Source organism: Miniopterus schreibersii (genome assembly GCF_964146895.1).
Source record: "Miniopterus schreibersii genome assembly, chromosome: X".
Lineage (NCBI taxonomy): Eukaryota > Metazoa > Chordata > Mammalia > Chiroptera > Miniopteridae > Miniopterus > Miniopterus schreibersii.
In genome coordinates this window covers 88,752,724-88,775,453 of record NC_138104.1, presented here as the reverse complement: position 1 = coordinate 88,775,453, position 22,730 = coordinate 88,752,724, and the positions used below count along the sequence as shown (strand labels likewise).

General features: G+C 38.4%; 1 protein-coding gene across 4 annotated transcripts in view; it reads right to left on the bottom strand.

The window, feature by feature from the left end:
• The window catches only part of TAB3 (TGF-beta activated kinase 1 (MAP3K7) binding protein 3), a 64,329-nt gene extending 41,829 nt beyond the window's left edge, over positions 1 to 22,500 (bottom strand). For 2 of the 4 annotated variants that reach the window (XM_081124984.1, XM_081124983.1), the window contains exons 1-3: positions 22,383 to 22,500; positions 6,881 to 6,983; positions 3,022 to 3,107 (exon numbers count right to left, since the gene is read on the bottom strand). The gene's annotated coding sequence lies outside the window, so the exon portion shown is untranslated. The remainder of the gene's footprint in view (positions 1 to 3,021; positions 3,108 to 6,880; positions 6,984 to 22,382) is intronic. The other 2 variants (XM_081124985.1, XM_081124986.1) reach the window with 1 other exon arrangement.
• Between the last annotated feature and the right edge of the window lie 230 nt (positions 22,501 to 22,730).

The window sequence follows — 22,730 nt, the reverse complement described above, 5'->3', positions numbered from 1 at the left end:
GAGATGTATACTAGTATAAATCTTTGGAACTTTTATCCATTTTCTTGCTGCTTTGAAGGTTTTGGTTTTAGATCATATTTATTGAGCTGATCCTAACTACCAGGCACTGTGCTATAGGCTTAATCACATTTAATCTGTACTATCATCCCATAGGAGAGGTAATATCATCCATATTTTACCAATAAGGAAATGTGAGGCTCAGAGAGGGTAAATAATTTGCCCGTGGGTCACACAGTTTAAGCAGCAAAGAGGATACAAACTTGAAGTCTATGCTTTAACCTTTATTCTCCTGTATTGTTGGATACATGGTAAGTCTTTGATGATGTCATAACTTTTTGGTTTTTTTTTAATATATCTTTACTGATTTCAGAGAGAGTCAGGGAGATAGAAACATCAATGATGAGAGAGTCACTGATCGGCTACCTCCTCCACGACCCCTACTGGGGATGGGGCCTGCAACCCGGGCATGTGCCCTGACCAGGAATCGAACCACGATCGCCTGGATCCTAGGTCGATGCTCAACCATTGAGCCATTCCAGCCAGGCCTGATGTCATAACTCTTAAAGACAGTGTAAAGTTTAACCCCAAAATTGCTTTAAAACAGAAGAGTTTTTGTACCAGTATGTGAATTCTTCAAGATAAACGGCAACAAGAAATGGCTAATATTGAACCACAACAAATAATCTTTTACTGGCAGAGGTAAGGGTCCTAACTTCAAGTTTTTTCATGCATATATATAAAGGTGCTACCAAATAACAAGGGAAAGATAAGAATATAAGTTATTTCCCCTAAATGAGCCTTCCAAATAATTTCTAAAACAATTGTCGTATAGGATTTTAATTACAGTGGAAACCATTTAGAAATAGATGCAGCAAATATGTGACTATTTCACATTCTGTTATATTCTCAAGAGATATACTATGGACCAAAATACTATTCACATTAAAAAAGAATCATCAAAAACACTGTCAGGCCCAGCCGGCATGGCTCAGTGATTAAGCGTTGATGCATGAACCAGGATGTCACGGTTCGATTCCCAGTCAGGGCACATGCCCGAGTTGGGGCCTCAATCCCCAGTAGGGGGCATGCAGGAGGCAGCCGATCAATAATCATTGATGTTCTTCTATCTCTCCCTCTCCCTTCCTCTCTCTGAAATCAATAAATATAAACAAGCACTGTCAAGTTAAATATAGCCCCTAGAAACAAATAGAAGTATACTCAGATTAAATTTAAATGTAATGCTCCTCTCCACAAGTGAATATTTGCCAGCTACCACCTATACAGGACTTATCATATGTGCCACTCTCTGCCTTCCCCTATCAACCTCCCCCCAAAATAAAAATAAAGGTACTTGGGTTCGCTTCCCAATTCTGAGGTTAATAACAAGGAGGTAGGATATTAAAAAATAAACAGTTGATAAAGTTGTTTCCCGTGGGAGTACAGGTTAACAATTCAGATACGGAGTATTAGGCTAACAAAACTGATATACATCTATAAATGTATACTGGGATTGAACAATTAAGTAAATGATGGTGAATGGCAGGAGCCATGTTTCTCATTGTTGGAGTGGGAGGTTATAGATAAGCAAGGGGAGAAGACTAGAACGATCCATGTGGTAATGCATCAGAGATGGAGACATCAGTATAAACTCATATTTAGCAGATAAATGCAGATACATATTTATATATAACAGAGATTTATAGAAATGGATACATAGAAATATAGACATGCATAAATATACAGATAGTATATACACAAGATTCCAGCTATGAGGGCCCAGAAGCAGCAATACTCCAGTAGCAATGAGCACACCTAGCACCCGGATATTGATTACCAAAAGTATTCTCTAATAAAAGGAAACAGGGCTTTGTGGAGAAACTGCTGATTCTAGAACTGGAACAGGGGATATACAGGATGAGCTTGGAATGTATGGTAGTGCAAGTAAGGAAGTGCTCAAAAACAAACAAACAAAACAACTCTATGAGAATGGGGGCATGTCAAAGTGATACAGGAGCCAACCAAAAGTACTTTCAATGACCAAAGGTGGGGGGAAAAAATTTTTTTTATTGACTTTAGAGAGAGAGGAAGAGAGGGAAAAAGAGAGAAACATCGATTGGCTGCCTCCCAAATGCACCCGAATCCTGGGCACGTGCCCTGACCGGGAATTAAACCAGCAACCTTTCAGTGCACAGGACAACACTCAACCAACTGAGCCACACCAGCCAGGGCCAAAGCTGGAAATATTTAGACAACAAAATAAAGTAGTATTAGATTATAACACAAGTATAAAATAAATATCTATTAGCCCATAAACAAATAAGTGGCAAAAGAATTCCCAATAATTTATGCAGAACACCCTCAAGGAGATGGAACATGACTTTCTACTCAAGTGTGGGCTATATACATAGTGACTTCTTTCTAAACAGCACAGTATGGAAAGAAATTTTAAAAAAAGAGTAACATTACAGTGGAGAAACCTGATAAATACCTTCTCAGCCAAGTGACCAAAATCAACACGAACAGTGATAAATCATGTTGATAGTGTGTACTCCTGATGTGATGAGAATGTGAGAATGACACTTTACCTCTGTGGTCTTCCTCCCCAAAACCCATAACCCCAGTCTAATCATAAGAAAAACATCATACAAATCCCAATTGAGGGACATTTTATAAAATACCTGATCAGTTCTCCTCAAAACTGTCATTGTCATCAAAACAAGGAAAGTCTAAGAAACTATCACAGCTAAGAGGAACCTAAGGAGACATGAAGACTAAATGTAATATGGGATTCTGAAACAGAAAACATACATTAGGTAAAAACTAAGGAAATCTGAACTTTAGTTAATAACAATGTTTCGATATTGGTTAATTAATTTTAACAAATGTATCATACTAATGTAAGCTATTAGTAATAGAGTGGGTGCAGGGTATATGGGAACTCCCTGTATTATCTTCTCAATTTTTCTATAACATTAAAACTGCTCTGAAAAATAAAATCTATGTAAAAATTTTTTTAATTACCTCAAAGTGGTTCAGGAGCCCTGGCATAGGAGTCTTATTCACATCTCCAGCTCTGTAAGCAAGCACCTTTTCAGTAGTCTGGAAGTCTGACAAAATGAGACAGTTATCCTTCTGCTAACTTCAGAACTCAAATGGAAGAATGACAAAAACTCATAGCCTTCTGGTGACATAGTAACAGAAGGCTAGACCACACTTTTAGGGCAGGTGGTTCTTTCCCAAGTATCATCACAAGCTGAATTGTCCTCTTTTCCTTTAGGTCACAAATCTCTTCTACAGTAATTAAATTATACATTATCCCACAGAAGAGAGCAGCAGTTCAGAAAGACAAAAGGATAGTCCACCGCTCATTTTCTTAAGGCTTTCGCAACATACCTGGTTGTGACTTGCCATCCTAAGCCCCCCCATTCTATTTAGAGAAGAAAGGATGAGCCTGGGCCTATCAAGCATGTATAAAATTTTTGATTGCATAGCCAAAATAACATAACTTTTCTAAAAATACTATTATATAACCCATTTCTGTTCTAGGAAGAACAATTATATAGTATATAGAATAGTAGTGGCTTTATTGGCTTATTTTGACAAATGAGCATTCTCTCCCCCCATCATTTAGAAGCTATCTTCATTCCCCGTAAACCTACTAATTTAATGTTAACTTTACCATTTTAGGGCAAATATTGGCTTATATCAGAATCATCATGCACACAGGTTTCTAATTAATCTCCTGACTCAACTTCATTTTATAAACCACAGTAGAGCTAAAATAACATACCTTGCTTATACTGTATAATTTCAGCACTTTATCTTAATTTCTGTTACTTTATCTTAAACATTACCCCAAAAATGAACTTCAAGTATGAGCAAGAAGTACTGTGCACCTACATACATGCTCTCTTCTACCATGTATAATTGCTGCTTCCAATCTCCTGGCATGACAATGCAAAATCCACACCACATTCATGTTAACCTTCTCCTATCAACTTCAATCAGCATAGCTTTCTACCCTTTCTAAAGGCCTATTAAAAGTCATTGTGTAGTATCACTTTCAGCCCTTGAAATAATGTTTATTAATTTTTAATTCTCCTCTAGAGTTTATCACTATACATCTTGAGAATGAAAACCAAACATACTCTTGTAGCTATAGTGCCTTGTGCACACTAAATACTTTGTAGGACTTTTAAGTAATTAAAAAACTAATTCTCTCTGGTTGAGATGTTCTGAGGTCTTTGTTGGGTCAATTATTTTTTTAATCCTCACCTGAGGATATTTTTTTCCATTGCTTTTCAGGGGGGGGGGAGGGAGACGGAAAGAAGAAGAGGGAGAGGGAGGGAGACAGACAGACAGACAGACAGACAGACAGACACATTGATTGGATGCCTCCTGCACATGCCCTGGCTGGGGCCGGGAATTAAGCCTGCAACAGAGGTATGTGCCCTTGGCCAGAATCGAACCCAGAACCCTTCAGTCCACGGGTTGACGCTCTAACCACTGAGCCAAACCGGCTAGGGCAGTTGGGTCAATTATTAAATGGCATTATTTAAAAAGACAGGACAACATATTCATAACATATGCCACAGGAAGATCATCTCCACATTTGATTACTTAATAGATTATTTAGAAAAGTGTTTTTCAAATGATGGGTTGTAACCTCTTAGTGAATTGTACAATAAATTTATCGGGTAATGACAAGTATTTAAGAAAAAGAAAGAAACATAACAGAAAATATGTCAGTGCTTCGCACATAGTAATGGTAAATACTGATTCCAAAAACTTGTCTGAGGGATGTATATGTTCTAGATAATGATTAAAATGTATTTCTTACTGTGGGTTGCTTTGAGAAATACTGACTAGAATATAATGAGGTATTTTAGGTTATGTAAGAAAAATATTTAGCACCTTTTCTTTTCATTTTTATCTGGCAGTTTTTGAATTTATAAAATGGAGTTATTTGAGAAACTTCTGGATGTGAAAGTTGAAACTGTTATAAATTTTAATGTGACTTTTCTTTAAATACAGCCTCGATGTGTTTTGTGCAACTCCCTCACATTCTATTGGAGGCTCCTGCCTTCTAAAAGATTTTTTTTTTTGCCCGGCCAGGCGTGGCTCAGCGGTTGAGCATCGACCTAGGATCCAGGCGATCGGAGTTCGATTCCCGGTCAGGGCACATGCCCAGTTGCGGGCTTGATCAATGACTCTCTCATCATTGATGTTTCTATCTCTCTCTCCCTCTCCTTTCCTCTCTCTGAAATCAATAAGGATATATTTTAAATAAAAATAAAAGATTTTTTAAAAAATGAGTTACCAGTCTCATTAACCTAGAAATTCAAGATGACAAGTTGTGGGAATTTCCTATTGTAAGGGTTTGAAAGATTTACAAAAATGCCATTGATAATCATTTATTTAACAACGTCTAGCCTGACAATACTCCTGCCTTGTTCAGTTAATAAAATCTGAGCATTCCACTTAGAGACACAGAAGATTCATGTCCTCCAAGTGAGAGAAACACCGATAGCTATAATGGAGTGAAGTTAAGACCAAGACCTAGCCCGGCTGGGCGTGGCTCAGGGGTTGAGTGTCGACCTGGGATCCAGGCGATCGGGGTTCGATTCCCAGTCAGGGCACATGCCCGGGTTGCGGGCTCGATCAATGACTTTCTCATCATTGATGTTTCTATCTCTCTCTCTCTCCCTCTCCTTTCCTCTCTCTGAAATCACTAGATATATTTAAAAAAACAAAAACAAGACCAAGACCTATAAGTTGTAAGGAAAAGAAACAATTAAGGTAGGACAAGGAAAAGGGGCACTGAGGAAAGCTTCATGGAAGAGATGATATTTAAGCTGGGGTGCAAAGGAAAATAGAATTAAAAAATAATGAAAGTATAAAGATGGAGGGAACTCTATACATCATCTAACTCAGTGGTTCTGAAATGGAGATGATTCTGCCCTGCAAGGCAAATTTGGTGGCATTTTTGGTCATCATACTGGGGAGGGGCACTATTGGCATTTAGTGGGCAGAGGCCAGGGACAATGCTAAATAACCTACAGTGCAAAAGACAGCCCCTGACAACAAATTATGTGGCCCCAATATCAATAGTGCCAAAGCTAAGAAACCCTGAACCCAACCTTGTTTTATACAACACGGTAACTGTGTAGAGGGATTTAAAAACAGACTTCATAACATCTTGTCCAGTTTGAAGTCAAAACATCCACCCACATATGTTATTATACTAGGAAATAGCTGTTAAAAAGAGTGGTAACATCTTTGTAAGATGGAAAAACAAACTATCTAAAAATCAAAGCTGATATTGTTAAATAACTTTTCTTGATACAAATCTACCAATGGCTCAAAGCAAGAATTATGCTACATTTTTAAAATTATACCCTGATTTGTTCATAATACTAGATTTATCACCTATACGATTTAGTTACTGAACACATATCTTAGAATAAGAAAAATTACAATAAAAACTAAGAAGTTAGAAGATCAGAATATGCTTGCACACCCAATTACTCCATAGGGCAAGTCTTTCAAGCTCTACCAGCTCCAACCACTGGGGATCTGGGAACTAGGTAGGATAGATTAGCACCTTTTATTCAAAATCAACTGCTGAGTTACCCTTCCTTTTGGTGCTGAGCTTTCTAATAGCAAATGAATTGTACAAAAAAACTTGCTTAGGGTCCTGATTTAGGGCGTAAATCTAAACACATGAAATCACCTGAACATCTTTTCCTTGCTCTCAAATGCACAAAAGGGATGAGGGTGAAGGGGTGGGGTGATATTAACAGCAACATGGATTTGTTTTCAAAAAAGTTTTTACTCTAATATATTACAGGAATACCAGCCACAAACATACACTCCTTACCTCCAATTTGTCAACTGGTGCAACTTCAACTATGATACTTTGTCCAGTTTGACATGCGATAATTCACAATAAAAACCTTGACGAAAAGGCTGAAAACAGTGTCCTAAAAAAAAGACCAAAGAGGTAAGATTCAAACCGTGAAAGGTTTAAAGAAGACAGCATGAGCAAGTGTTACAGTATACAAACAGATGACAAAAAAGAACGCAGCCATTTGTTCATCTTTACTATCTGAAATTTCAGTGAATGAAGTTTATGTTGCTAGATACTAACAGAAAGTTCACCTGACTGCCTGAACCACCCTGCTCCACTTCCCAGTCACTCACCTCTAGTACCTAAGGCAGAGCTGGCAACAGCAGAGTGGACAGCTAAAGCTTTTCTGAGGTTTTGGCTTTAGAGAAAGCTAGCAAGAGGAACTTTAGTTGCATCCCTGGCAAACCATTAGGGGTCCCCACAGCTCCCCATGATGTACTAGTTATTAAATTTTAATGGGTTTGATTATGAAACTGTGCCAAAGCCATTAAAGGACTGGAATTCAGAGAGCCAAGTAATCTAGAAAAACTAGAGGTTAAACTGACAGCCTGATAGGCCGAGGGGGACAAAAGGAAAATCCTCTTCCCCCACCTTCAGGTTAGGAACTGGAAGGGCTGCACCTCAGAAATAGGGGTAAACCAAAAATTAATCAGGCCATACACAGAACGCAGCTTGGCCTTGAGTTATCTGGTTGGCCAAAAAAAATCTCGAAAGCAGAAATTAAGTAATCCTGGATTCCCTCAGAGATGCCACACACACACACACACAGAATTTAAAATCCTTTCTGGAAGACATCATCCTTGGTCTCAGAAGATTTCTTAAACAATTTTTCAGCACAAAATTAAAGACAACCAGGCACATGAGGAGACAACACAACAAAATTCAAAGCTATATAAACAACACAAAGAGGCTCACCAGTACTCCAAATATTAGAATTATCAAATATAGAATTTAAATTATGTTTACTATGCTCAAGGAGGTGAAAACCAAACTTGATCTCAGCAATTAAGTAGAAACCATAGAAAGTGACATAGCAGATTTTTAAAAGAAGCAAAGACTAATTCTGTAACTGAAAAATACAAAAACTCAAATTAAGAATTCAATGAACAGTTTTAACAGCCAATAGACACAGTTGAGACGGTGAATCAGAAGATAGGTCAGGGGAGAAAGATCAGAACGAAGAGAGGGTAAGAAATATGAGGATACAGTGAGGTCTTACATCCAACGCAGTTAATTGGAATCCCAGAAGGAAAAGAGAGACAGGATTATTTGAATGACAGAAATTTTCCAAAAACGATGAAAGATATCAAACAATAAACTTAAGAATCTCTATGAATTCCTAGGTTCAAATCAACAAAGAAAAACTTAAAAGCATCCCCAGGGTAGAAAATATTACTTTCAAAGCAACAGTTAGATGGATAGCATAATTCTCAACAACAAAAATGAAAGCTGAAAGACTGTGTAATGGTATCTCTAAAGAGCAGAAAGAGCCCAACCGGCGTGGCTCAGTAGTTGAGCATCGACCTATGATCCAGGAGATTGCAGTTTGATTCCCGGACAGGGCACATGCCCAGGTTGCAGGCTCCATCCCCAGTGGGGGGGCGTGCAGGAGGCAGCTGGTCAATGACTCTCTCATCATTGATGTTTCGATCTCCCTCTCTCTAAAATCAATAAAGGCATATTTAAAAAAAAAGAGAGAGAGAGAAGAAAAACTGCCAACCTAGTATTGTACTGCAGAGAAAATATCCATCAAGAATGAAAATGAAATATTCTCAAATAAAAAGAGTTCACATCCAGCACATCCCCACCAAGAAATCATAAAGCAATGAAAACTGAAGCAAAATGGAAGGTTACAGATGCAGAAAGAAATGAAGAACCATAAAATGTAAGTAAACATGAGAAATCTAATGGAACACTGTATAATAATTTCTTAAGGGAGTTAAAATATGTACAGAAACTTATCTCTAAACTTATTAAGTTATATACAATAAATCTGTATAGCTTTTGAATGTATATATTTATACACACACATATATACATATAGAAAATTGAATTATAAGACAACAGCATGTATGTCAGGAGGTAAGTAAATGGAATTAAGGTATTTTTAATGTTCTTGCTTCAACCAGGAGGAAGGTAAACATATCAATTAACACTAGACTTTCATAAATGCTAAGGTAATCATAAAAAAAATTAAAATGAATATGTGATATCTGAACCAATAAAGAAAATGATGAAAGGAAGAGAAAAAGAAATAAAGAATGAGTGGGACGACAATGTGGTGCTGTATATAATCTCAAAATACTAGTAGTTACATTAAATGTTCCAAAAAAGAAAAAGATTATCAGGCTAGATTTTTAAATATCTACAAATATATGTTGCTTTCTAAAGACTCATGTAAAACATAATACAGAAAGGTTGAAAGTAAAAGGATAGCCTGGCCGGGCATGGCTCAGCGGATGAGCATCGACCTAGGATACAGGAGATTGGGGTTGGATTCCTGGTAAGAGCACATGCCCGGGTTACGGGCTAAGCAGCCTATCAATGACTCTCTCATCATTGATGTTTCTCTATCTCTCTCTCCCCCTCCTTTCGTCTCTCTGAAATCAATAAAGATATATATTTTTAAAAAAAGTAAAAGGATAAATACATCATGTAAACATTAGCCAAAATAAAGATGGTATAGCTAAATTATTTTCAGACAAAATAGAAAAGCATCACTAGAGTTAAAGGAGTCATATTGAGAATGATAAAATGTTTACTTCACCAGAATAATATAATTAACTAAATTTGCCTGCACTTGATAGCATGGCCTCAAATTATATATACAGCAAAAGATGACAGAACTACTAGGAGAAACAGAGAAACATCAGTATCATAGTGGCAGATTTTAAGATATCTCTCAGTAGGTGAAAGAATAAGCAGATAAAATAATCAGTGAGGACACAGATACACACAAATAACAAACTTGGTCAATAGGCATATATATAACACGATATCCAACAGCTGAAGAATATATGCTTTTCAAGTACTTACATACTTACAAAAGACTGACCACATGCTGAGCCACAAAAGTAAATCTCAAGAAATTTTGAAAGACTGAAATCACTCAAAGAAAGTTCTCTAAGGAAACTGATAAAACCAGACAGCAATTATCAAATATGCAGAGTCAGAAAATTCTCATATTATTGGAAATTAAATACATTTTTAAATAATCCGCCCGGCCGGCATGGCTCAGCAGTTGAGCTTTGACCTATGATCCAGGAGATTGTGGTTTGATTCCCAGTCAGGGCACATGCCCAGGTTGCGGGCTCAATCCCCAGTGGGGGGACTGATGATGTCTCTCTTATCATTGATGTTTCTATTTCTCTCTTCCTCTCCCTTCCTCTCTCTGAAATCAATAGATATATTTTAAAAATAAATAAATAACCCATTGATCAAAGAAAAAATTACAATGAAAACTAGAAAATGTAAAATTAATAATGAAAATATTATATATCAAAAATTACGCCTGGCTGGTGTGGCTTGGTTGGTTGAGAGTGGTCCTATGCAGCGAGAGGTTGTGGGTTCGATTCACAGGGGGGGCATGCAGGAGGCAGCCAATTGATGTTTCTCTCCCTCTCCTCTCTCTTAAAAAAAAAAAATCAATAAAAACATATTTTTAATTTTTTTAATTATGGGATGCTGGTAAAACAATACTTCAAATTGAAAGGTGTGGTTTTACATGCATGTTGAGAAGGCAATAAGGGTGCAAATGAATACCTAACTACCCGTTACAAAGTTAGAAAAATAAAAGCAAAATAAACCCTAAAGAAGTAAAAGGAAATAATGAATATAAAAGCACATATTAACAAAATAGAAAAACATCCATACAATTGGTTCTTTGGAAAAATTACTACAATTGCTAAACTTCTAGTAAAAATTTTTTTTAAAAGAGAGGAAAAAGATACATAAACCCAGCATCAAGAATGAAAAAGGGTCCCAGCCAGCGTGGCTCACCGGTTGAGCATCGACCTAGGATCCAGGAGATCCCAGTTCGATTCCCAGTAAGGGTACATACCAGGGTTGCAGGCTCAATCCCCAGCAGGGGGCGTGCAGGAGGCAGCCAATCAATGACTCTCTCTCACCAGTGATGTTTCTCGCTCTCTCCCCCCTCCCTTCCTCTCTCTGAAATAAAAAAACTTTTTTTTTTTTAAAAAGAATAAAAAAGGTTCATGAGAAATGAAAACATGTCTGCACAAAAATTTGTACATGAATGTTCATGGCAGCATTATTCATCCTAATAGTCAAAAAGTGAAAACAATCCAAATGTCCATCAACTGATAAATGAATAAAATGAGAGCCCAGAATTAAACCCACATTTATATGGGCAAATAATTTTTCACAAAAAAGCCAAAAACATACAATGGAGAAGAGAAAGCCATGTCAATCAACGGTGCTGGGAAAATTGGAAAGCCAAATGCAAAAGAATGAAACTATACTCTTTGTCCCTATATACAAAAATTAAGTCAAAATGGATCACAGACTTAAATATAAGATCTGAAACAATAAATTACATAGAAAACACAGGTACTAAACTTATGGACCTTGTTCTTAGAGAAATTTTATGAATTGACTCCAAAGGCAAGGAAAGTAAAGGCAAAAATAAGTGAATGGGACTATGTCAAACTATAAAGCTTCTGCACAGCGAAAGAAACCACCAACAAAACAAAGAGGCAACCAACCAAATGGGAGAAGATATTTGCAAACAACAGCTCCAACATGTGGTTAATATCCAAAATATATAACGGACAAATTTTTATAAAAATATAATTTATCAAACAGTTGTAAAAAAAATTTAAAAATCAAGCATCTTTTCTGACCACAATGGTATAAAACTAAAAAGCAATTACAAGAAGAAAACTGTAAAATTCACAAATATGTGGAGATTCAACAAAAAGCTGCTGAAAAACTAATGTCAATGAAAAAATCAAGACAAATTTTTTAAAAATACCTTGAGACAAATGAAAATGAAAATACAACATACCAAAATTTATATATTCAGCAAAAGCAAGTCTAAGGAGGAAAGTTCATAGCGATAAATGCTCATCTCAAGAAACAACCATTTCAAACAACAAAGCATTAAACCTCAAGGAACTAGAAAAAAGAACAAAGCCCCAAGTGAGCAGAAGGAAGGAAATAACAAAAACCTGAGAGGAAATAAAAGAGATGAAAAAGACAACTGAAAAGAACAACAACACTAAGAGCTGGTTCTTTGAAAGGATAAACAAAATAGACAAAATTTTAGACTCATCAAGAAAAAAGAGAGGACTCAAAATTAGAAATAAAACAGAAGACATTACAAAGATTTCACAGAAATATAATCATGAGACTACAATGAACAATTATATGCCAATTCCTAGAAATATACAACCCACTAAGACTGAATTTTGAAGAAATAGAAAATCTGGACAGATTACTAGTGAGGAGAAAGAATGACCAATACCAATCCTTCTCAGACTCTTCCAAAAAATAGAAGAGGAGAGAAGGCTTCCAAACTCATTTTACAAGGCCAGCATTACAATTGCTGGTGAGGATATGAAGAAAAGGGAACCCTTGTGCACTGCTGGTGGGAATATAAACAAGTGCAGCCACTACGGAAAACAGTATGGAAGTTCTTCAAAAATTAAAAATAGAACTACCATATGACCCAGCAATTCCACTTCTGGGTATTTATCCGAAGAAAAGGAAAACACAAATTCAGAAAGATTAATACACACCATGTTCACTGAAGCATTATTTACAACAGTCAAGTTATGGAAACAACCTAAGAGTCCATCAATGGATGAATGGATAAAGAAAATGTAGTATACATATACAGTGGGCTATTCAGCCATAAAAAAGAACGAGATCTTGCCATCTGTGACAACACGGATGGACCTGGAGAGCATTATGCTAAGTAAAAAAAGACAGAAAGACAAATACTGTATGATCTCTATTATATGTACTATCTAAAAAACAAGAAATAACAGGTATATTCCTTAACTTATTTTACAAGGCCTTGTCTCGCTTGACAAGGACAGTACAAGAAAACAAAATAAAGGCCAATATCACTCAAGAACAAAGATCCAAATTTTCTAAGCAAATAAAATGAAAATGTGGTATTAACAAAACTGGGTTTATTCCTAGAACGCAAAGTTGATTTAACATTAGTACTAGTCAAAATAGGCAAGGAACTACCTGACGCTTTTTAAGGAATTCCACCCAATATAGTTACGAAAGCACAAACTTTGTCACCTAGAAGATTTAGTTATAAATACTGACCCTTTCCCTGAGATTTACAGAGTAAAAGACTTTACTATATATTAACATTTTTAAAAAATTTAGATGCCTATATTAAAATAAACCAGTTCCCCCATTCTTTCTCTACTTAAAACTCTAGAACAAATTTAAAAGTCCTGTTTAAGAAATCTTTGCCTATGCCAAGATCACATTCTCCAAAACCTGAGACCTACCTACATACCCATCAACAACAGAATGATACATAGTGATATATTCACACAACAGAATATATAGTAATGAGAAAGAATAGTGTACAACTACACACACTATTGATAAATCTCACATTCATAATGCTGCACAAGGGAGTAGAGGAGGATTCCATTTGTATAAAGTACAAAAGCAGGCAAAACAAATCTGTGATGTTAAGTCGGGGTGATGGTTGTGAGATAGGATAGGTGACCAGAAGAGCAAACAAAGGAGCTTCTAAGTGGCTGGTAATGTTCACTTTCTTGATGTGGGTGCTGATATACAGGTGTGCTCAGTTGGTGAAAATACACCAAACTGTTCACTACTGATGTGCACTCTATGCATGTATTTTAAGCTATTAAGCTTCAATAAATTCTTTTAAGCGTGAAAGAGTACCTATTTTTAAAAATTGGTTAGGAGATATGAGAGCAACAAGGTTTCAATTCCACACTGCTTCAGGTGAAAGCATAGAAATAAATCAACAAAAACTTAAAAGCAGGTATATTACACAACATGCTAATTACAAAAAAGTATTCACAGGTGTCAAGCCAACTAGTGACTCAAACTCACAGTAACATTGATTTGAAAGAAATTTCCCCCCACCAAATAAATTTATTTATATCTCGATTTAGTGACTAGTGTTGATTTATAAAGGTCTAAAACAAGCAACTTGGTCTTACAGGTTTTTATTAAAGTTGCTCAGAAATGAACTTATAGATTCACATATCTAGTCAAATCTAATTTTACTAATGAAGAAACCAAGGTCCTTTGCAGTTGGGTGATTTGTCCAAGGTCATAAGCAACTCCTGATAAGTAGAAACAACTGAAGTCATTTAACTTCACCCCTCTACCAATTTTCTGGAAGTTCTAGGGGATTTCCACCCACCAAGAGAGTTAGTTTACTGGCAGTGTCCCTCAATACATACCATATTCAATGAAATATTTTCATCCAAATGTTACGAACTCAAAATTAATTTCTTTGTCATCCATGACTAATAGCCAAAAGCTATTTCTGGGGCAGAAAAGATAAGACTTTTAAAAGTAAAGTTCATGATGTGCAACCCAACTGATAACTTTCTGTTTACACTAAATGACAACTTTGACATCAAACTTAGCTATACGTGATAATTTAGAATGACAATGGCACCTACAGCATATGGTACCCTTGAAAAAAAGACTTAAAAAAATCAATCATGACCACAAACCAACCAGTACACATAAACAAACAAGTGTGCTAATTAGGGACAATAAATTATTATATGTACTAACAGTATTAATTCCTTACTAAATCAATCATAAGTACTAAAAACCAATTTCCCCATTTCACTCCAGTTAGCTTCGATCTCCAGCACGAAGTATGCTTTCTACTAACTTTAACATTTTTTAAAGAATGATGTCATTTTGAAGCAAAATCCATCAAAAGTGAACACTACATAAAACAGCTCATTTAGCTCTGTGAAAACATTTTTAAGTTATAAAAATGCTTTTGTTTCCACTCTATTCCCATACCATTCTTTCCTCTATCATAAGCCTCTCTCTTTTTATTTCACACTATAAAGTTCAGTACCAAGATCTTTGCCTCTATCACAGGACTCTCTCCTTTTATTTCAAACTATAAAGTTCAGTGCCAAGATGAATCCCTGGACTTCCATCCCCAGGGGAAATACCTGGCCTTTTGAGGACCCAAAGAAAACTTAAATCAGAAAATGGTTTTACGGCCACAGAAATTCATTTACTAAAGAACTAGAGGTGTCAATGATATAAACACAAACAATTAAAACTTAAAAACTAAATACAATATGGTATCCTAGATTAGATCCTAGAACAGAAAAAGGGTATTAGTGGGAAAACTGGTGAAACTGAATAAAATTGCAGTTTAGCTAATAGTAATGTACCAATGCTAGTGACAAATGTACCATGGTTATGTATACCTGGGTGAAGGGTGTACAGAAATTCTGTAGTATCTTTGCAACTTTTCTGCAAATCTAAAATTATTCCAAAAAAGTGAATTTCCACCAAAAGTCAGTAGGTTTGTACCTCAAAATTCTAACCCAATTAAATGTCCACATTCAAGTATCTTCAAGTAAAGTATCTCCATCCCCACAAAGCCAAAAGGGGATGGGGACAGGTTCACAGAAAGGACTCTAAATGTTACCTATTTCTCCAGTATTACTAAATAAAATAAACCCCAGAAAAGCCTCCCCCAAAAAATATCCTTACTTTAGGGAGGGATGAACATGAAAAACTATGAAACCATTTCTCAGTGGGAAAGAAGAACAATCAATCCTATTTAAGTACAATAGATACGGACAGTGGGCCACCAAGTAGAGAGGGGTATTCTAGAGATATTAGAACAGTAAAGCTAAATATAAATATATAACATTTCCTATGCATTCACCTATGGGCCAGGTGCTTTTTAAAGTGCTTTATATAAACACCTTTAACCCTCCCAAGAACCCTGTAAGGTAGGCAGTACTTATAAATAAATTTTACAGATGAGAAGTTCTATAACTGATAGAACAGAGATTTGAAGGCAACCACTATACTATACAGCCTCTGAGGAGCCAGCCCAGGAAAATGCTCCTGCCTTCTAGAGACCAGGTCACACTGCTCACCCTGTCCTCAGCCTCCATTAGGGAAAAAATCCCTCTGCCCAAAGCTTGGGAGTCCTTGCTAGGATCGTGAAGGAATGTGACTCCACCACATTGTGTTCATAGTCTTTCAGTACCTGATGCACTCAGTGCCATTCTTGCTGAGACACTGTTATACATAGAAGCTAGTTTTTACAGTATTATCAGTTTTCAAGTTTAGATATGTTGGGCTGGCCTGGGAATCTGAAGGCCATATGTGACATTCCGGTGGGAAAATGGAGTTGATTTCCAAAAAGAAATTCTTATAATTGGACCATTTAGAAATTGAGGATCCCTCTACCCAGTTCCCAAATCCCAAGATAATATAAATAAATTTTAATGAAGACACTGCATTTACTCAAATACGCCAGTTTTGCTCAAAGTGGCACAGTTCCTTATACCCAACATAATAGGAATGGTGTTACTGGGGGGAAAATTAGCTGAGTATTTTATGGATTTTCTTCACTATGGCCAATTTTGGACGTATCCAACAGTTACTATACTCCTCTGCCTGGACCCGCAATAAACTTTACATTTAAAACTTACCACCAAATAAATATCTTTCACACACACACCCATAACAGAAGGGGTGTGTGTCATCTCAGAACGTAGCCAAAGTAGTAATAGTAGCAGCAATAACGACGATGACAAAGTAATAACAACAAAAAGAACTGAGCATTTACCATTGCTAGGCTTGTTCTAAATACTATACATCCTCTGGCTCCTTTAATCATTACAAAGATCCTGTGAGGTAGTAGATATTACACTATCCCATTTTCAAAAATGAGGAAACAGGTCAGAGATTAAGCAACTTGCCCAAGATCACCAAGCTAGTTAGTGTCAAAAGTAAGATTTGAATATTTGAGCATTTTACCCTTGGAGATCATGTTTTTAACCATTGCGCTCTATGTGTAATTAAATAATTTGGTAAACTCTCAACATAAAGGGGGCTGACTCAAATTCATTTATAAAACAAAAGTGGTTTGGAGACTCCCCCCCATCTTGCCTTTTATTAGGAATATGTCCTTCAACCAAGCTAAAACTGAGCACATTTATGGCGAATAAACTTAAAATATATTTTGCTTTGCTTTTATCACTTTGAAATCCTTCACTTAATTGAACACTACAAACAGCTGTAACTGCATGTAACTTCAACAGACAAATAAAACTTTATTTTAAAATCTTCAGGTAAAATCCACTGTCAATGTTTACCACTAAGTAAACTAGGGTAAAATAACTAAGAATTCCAATACCCTTGAAAAGTTTCAAAACAGCAGCAAAATATAGTGGGAACAAGATATTCCTTTTATGACAAAGAAAAACTGTTCTTTCCACAACACTAACATCTGCTTTAATGACAAACATTAACCTGGGATGGACTGAACTCAAAACATGTCCCTGAATTCTCAGAAGAATTAAGAAATTCTTCACTGACAATCTAAAAAGGCTATCAGTTTATCTCCCAGAAGAGCCATCTAAGCCACATAACACATCTAATTTTGGAGAGCTAAAGGTGTGCTCCCTACCATCCCACTGAGTAATTAACAAAAAGCACGCAACCCCAAACTTCTGGAGCACAAGCTGATTTTTAAAATCATCTATTTGAACCTCAGAACTTGCTTTCCCAGGAAACAAAGGTCTATATGCCAGGCTTCCAAGCCAACCCGCAAAAACTTAAACACCCATAAGGTTACAGAAGTATAATAAATTACCAAACCTATAGGAAAACCCATTTAGCATTCAACTTAAGAATAAAAGCATCTACCCCTGCCCCACTCAGCCCTGGAAGTAGAATTCTTCCCTCTCCCAAATGGGAGTCTGGACTCCCCTAGGACTAAAGGCCCAGGCTTCCATGATCAAAGCAGAGGCATGAAGGAAAGGCAAGGAGGGTGGCGGGCAGTGCATTAGGCCTCAGGGTTAGGACAAAAAGGCAGAGTTGCAGAGGGAGATCCTGGGATGAGGAAGGCAAGACCTACTTGGGATAGAAGGATGAAGGGTGGGGATAGCCGCTAAAAAAAACAAAGAAAAAGTGTGGGAGTTGGGGTGGGCTGCAAAAGAGGACAAGGGAACAGTGCCTGCTCCTGAAGCAGACAGGCTTTTACAAACTTTCCTCTAACACTTAGCAGAGGGAAGGAAAAGAGAGAGAGAAACCGTGGGAAGGGTCTTGACACTGGCTCCCTCACTCTGGCTACTTTCAAAAAAGAATGAAGCCCTAACCAGTTTAGCTCATTGGTTAGGCTCTGGGACTGAAGGGTCCCTGGTTTGATTCCGGCCAAGGGCATGTACCTCGGTTGCAGGCTGGATCCCTGGCCCCAGTTGGGGTGCATGCGGAAAGCAATCAATTGATGTGCCTCTTTCACATAGACGTTTCTCTCTCCCCCCCTCCCCCCCCCACTCTCTCTGAAAAGCAATGGAAGCCCAGCCGGGCATGGCTCAGCAGTTGTGCGTCCACCTAGGATCCAGGCGATCGGGGTTCGACTCCCGGTCAGGGCACATGCCCGGGGTTGAGGGCTGCAGCCGATCAATGACTCTCATCATTGATGTTTCTATCTCTCTATCCTTCTCCTTTCCTCTCTCTGAAATCAATAAAGATATATTAAAAAAAAAAAAAAAAAAGGCAATGGAAAAAATGTCCTAGGGTGAAGATTAAAAAAAGAGAGAGAAAGAAAGAATGGAGCCCTGGCCAGGTAGGTCAGTTGGTTAGAGTTCTCCCGATACACCAAGGTTTCAGGTTTGGTCCCCGTCAGGGTACCTACAAGAGTCAACTGGTGAATGCAGAAATAGGTGGAGCAGCAAGTCCATGTCTCTGTCTCTGTCTCTCTCTCAGTAAAGTAAAAAAAAAACACAAACAAAAAACAAGAATGAGCCCGGTCGGGCATGGCTCAGCGGTTGCGCATCGACCTAGGATCCAGGAGATTGGGGTTTGATTCCCTGTCAGGGCACATGCCTGGGTTGTGGGCTAGGCAGCCAATCAATGACTCTCTCATCATTGATGTTTCTATCTCTCTCTCGCCCCCTCCTTTCCTCTCTCTGAAATCAATAAAGATATATTAAAAAAAAAAAAAAGAATGAAGTGAGTTACGGGGTCTTGTCCAGGTCCCTCTTGAACTCCTAGATCACAGTGATTTGAAGAAGAGGAGTGGACTTCAAGTTTTGTTGCCCTCCCTGTCAGCATCCACTCTGCCAGACTTCAGTGACAACTAAGAACTATGGGAAGGTTCCAGATACCAGCAGGAACAATGTCAGAAAGAGAGGAGGGAAAGTAAGGAAAGAAATTTGAAGCAGGAAGAAGTGGGATGTTGCAGAGCCGAACAAATTAATAGACCTGCCAATGAATTAAACTATAATAAATGTTCTTAAGTATTTAGGATTAATTCATTTTGACAGTTCCAAGTATTTCATCAGCTCCATTTCACTTTTTGACAAATGAATATTTGTGGCCATGGTAATAAATTGAGGTTTATTATGGAGAAGGCATGAAGATAAGCTTCTAAAAACATCGGAGACAATTTCCTGGTGTCTTTTATTTATATAGCAGCAATATAAATCATTTCAGAAAGGCTTTATTTACTTGATGAGTACTCAGTTACATTATCATTTCTCGATTTTTTCACTCCAATAGCCCAAATACCACGAGTAATTACCTTCACAAATAAGGAAGTATACTTAACTCTTTCTTGGAATTCTAACTCTAACGAAAAACTTGCTCATTCAGACCAAACACTGCCCATCAGGATTCCAAGGTTTTATTTCAAGCAAAGCTCCAAACTCCATATAACACACACACAGATGCATCCAGAGGAGCACAGGACTTCTTTTTCCTCTCTGCCTCTAATGCCCATGTTTCCATGAGACATGGCTCTTAACTGAAGACCCCCAATTTACTTCTTAAAAGATGGAGCAGCAAATCCCAATTTCCATAATAACTTCTCCAGAACTTCCATCCAGGGAAAATTAATTGGACAGGTAAACCTAACCAAAGGAACTGCTGGAGGATGAGCGCCAGCACCTAGCATCCTTTTTATTTTTATATTTCAGCAGCTACTCTTCCAGTTAAACTCTCTTACGCAGAGATAATGACCAGGATGGCAAGCTCAGCAGCACATCAAAAATGCAAAGGCAGAGACCAGTGAGGGATAAAAGTAACCAATGGCACTAGCAAGATATTCCTGCTGTTTCACTTCATCTAAGATACTGCCTGGGAACCTCCAAAGTCTTTCACTCCCTAGCCCCATAGAAGATTATGTTGGATCCCAGAATAGCTACTGTATTTTCTGCAAACCACGAACTAACTAGGTCCAAAACTTCTGTACTAAATTAACGAGAAGAAAACCAGCGCCCGTTATCAAGTACTCCACTTGCTAGAGAGGGTAGAGCTGGGTAAGGGAGTAGGTGGGTGGGTACGTGTCTGTATACCTCCAAGCTATGATAAAGCAAATTCAAACCCCTATAAATAGCTGGTATTTTATTTTAATAATATAACTTGAAAAACTATTCAGGACCAGAATAAACAAAATATTTGAAGCATCTTGGGCATGCTGAAACTGGAGGCAAAGTTAATGAAAACATCTGAATTTCAGATAGGTCATTACGGCTACTAGGAATCCTTACTAATCAGCAGACCTGCTAAAATGTTACCTCTGGCTAGAAAACGAAGACATCTGGGGGGGAAAATCTTGAGATAATCTTCAGCCAAGAACACTGAAAGCTTTCAAGATTAGCAACAGAATTGAAAGGTCCCTTTGTGACAAAAATTTCCATTTTCATAAAATTTGTATCAGTCAGCACATACACTTATGCATAGTAGAAAAGAAAAAACACATTCTAGAATCAGACACACATGAGTGTGAGTTCTAGCTCTGCAATTTACCAGCTATAACGACCTCCTCAGGAAAGTTACTGAAGACTAGACGAAAGTGTCGTTATCTGTGCAACAGGGATAACAACATTATCTTTGGCACCGGGTAGCAATGAGGTCTAAATGCAAAAGTACATAATTCACCAAGCCCAGTGCTTGAATAAATGTTAACTCCCTTTGCTCCAACACAAAGTGTACAGAGTGTGGTATCTATAATCAAGAAAACGGTCAAATATGTGGAAGAAAATTCAGAGTGACAAAACATAGATTATTATATTCTGTCAAATGTAAAGATGAAAATCACATTTAATATTTACCTTCCCTAAAGTCTTTCCCTGGATTAAACCAGTTGTAAGCAAATGGGAGGAGAGTTAAAGTTGAAAAACTTCATCTCATACACTGATTTAAAATTATGTATGTGTACATGCTTGCCATCTTCGTGTTCATAAAAAGACACCATCACACAACATACCATGAGCAACGATACCCTTTAAAATTTAATACTGTAAAAAAAATCAAACTCTCATCTCAAAAGCCCTTTTTTGATCTAAATGTTTTTTTCTTCTTACAAATGTTCTTGCATACTACTGCAAAAAATTTGCAACGAAAAAATAAATCCCCTTATACTTTCAAAACAAAAAAAGTGTGTAAAAGAAGCTTGTCAAATTGTTCTTCTTTCCCATTCAGTCTTGTTTTCACAAACCAGAAGTAAATACATCACATGCCAAAATTATTGTCTGTTCGACAAACCTCACTGAAGAACACATGGAATTGACAAGCCCTGTCTGGAGCAAAGGTGACAAGTTTCCTTAAGCAATTTTTTTAAATTTCGTTTCAGAAAGGGCAAAAATGCTTTTCATCAACAGTATGAACTTTTATATGCAGCTTACTTTATAATCTGCCTTGTCCCCCATGACACCCCCCAAAATCCTGCTTTTATGAACTTTAATGAGCTGGCACACAGGACTAAGTATAGAACTCCACTGGTAATAACTCTGTGTTGGACCTCAGAGGGCTGCTTGTGTGATCTTTAATTGAACGCAGACGATGTTTTCTCCTTACTCTACACCTGCCCACAATCATTTGCAAACCTCTTTCAGAACAATTACTATTAACCTTCCCCACGATTCTCAACAACTCCAACCTTGGTGCGTTAATTCCCCTCCCCAAACGCTTTGCCGGGGCTTCAAAGTCCGGGGTCCGGCGAGGAAGGACATCATCCCCTCCGTTCGGGGGGCCAGGGCTAACCCAGGCCCCCGGCCACTCCCTCTCCTCGGCCTCCCCGGGCGTCCCGGGCGGGCGCGCCAGGCCCTGAGCAGACCTCCCGCAGCCCCACAGTCCCAGGCCGAGCCGAGCCCCCGGGCCACAAGCAGCCGCGCACACGCCCACCGCCCGGACGCGGGGTCACCGTGGGGACCCCGGGGCCACCCCTATGCCCCAGTCCCGGCAGGTGCCGCGCCTCCTCACGGACACTCACCCGGCAGCCGCTGCTCCCGGTTCGCCGCGGCCGCCGCCTCGCAGTCACTCCCGCCGCCTGTTCCCGCGGGGGGTCCGGGCCGGCGCTGCTTCCCCGCCCGACCCCCCCTCGGGTGCGCGCCGCGCGGAGCCCGGATACGGTGAGAGCCGCCGCCACCGCCCCCTTTCCTCCCTCCTCCCTCAGCGCGTCCCTCCCACCGAGGCCCGCCTCGTATTTCCTGGATCCGCTCTCAGCGAGAACTCGGCGTGCGAACCGCCGGCTTCAGGTCTCCCTTCGGGCGCCGTCGCTCGCCAGGCACAAAGATGGCGCCGTCGGGGACTGCCGAGGGCGATCTCGCGAGCCTTTCCC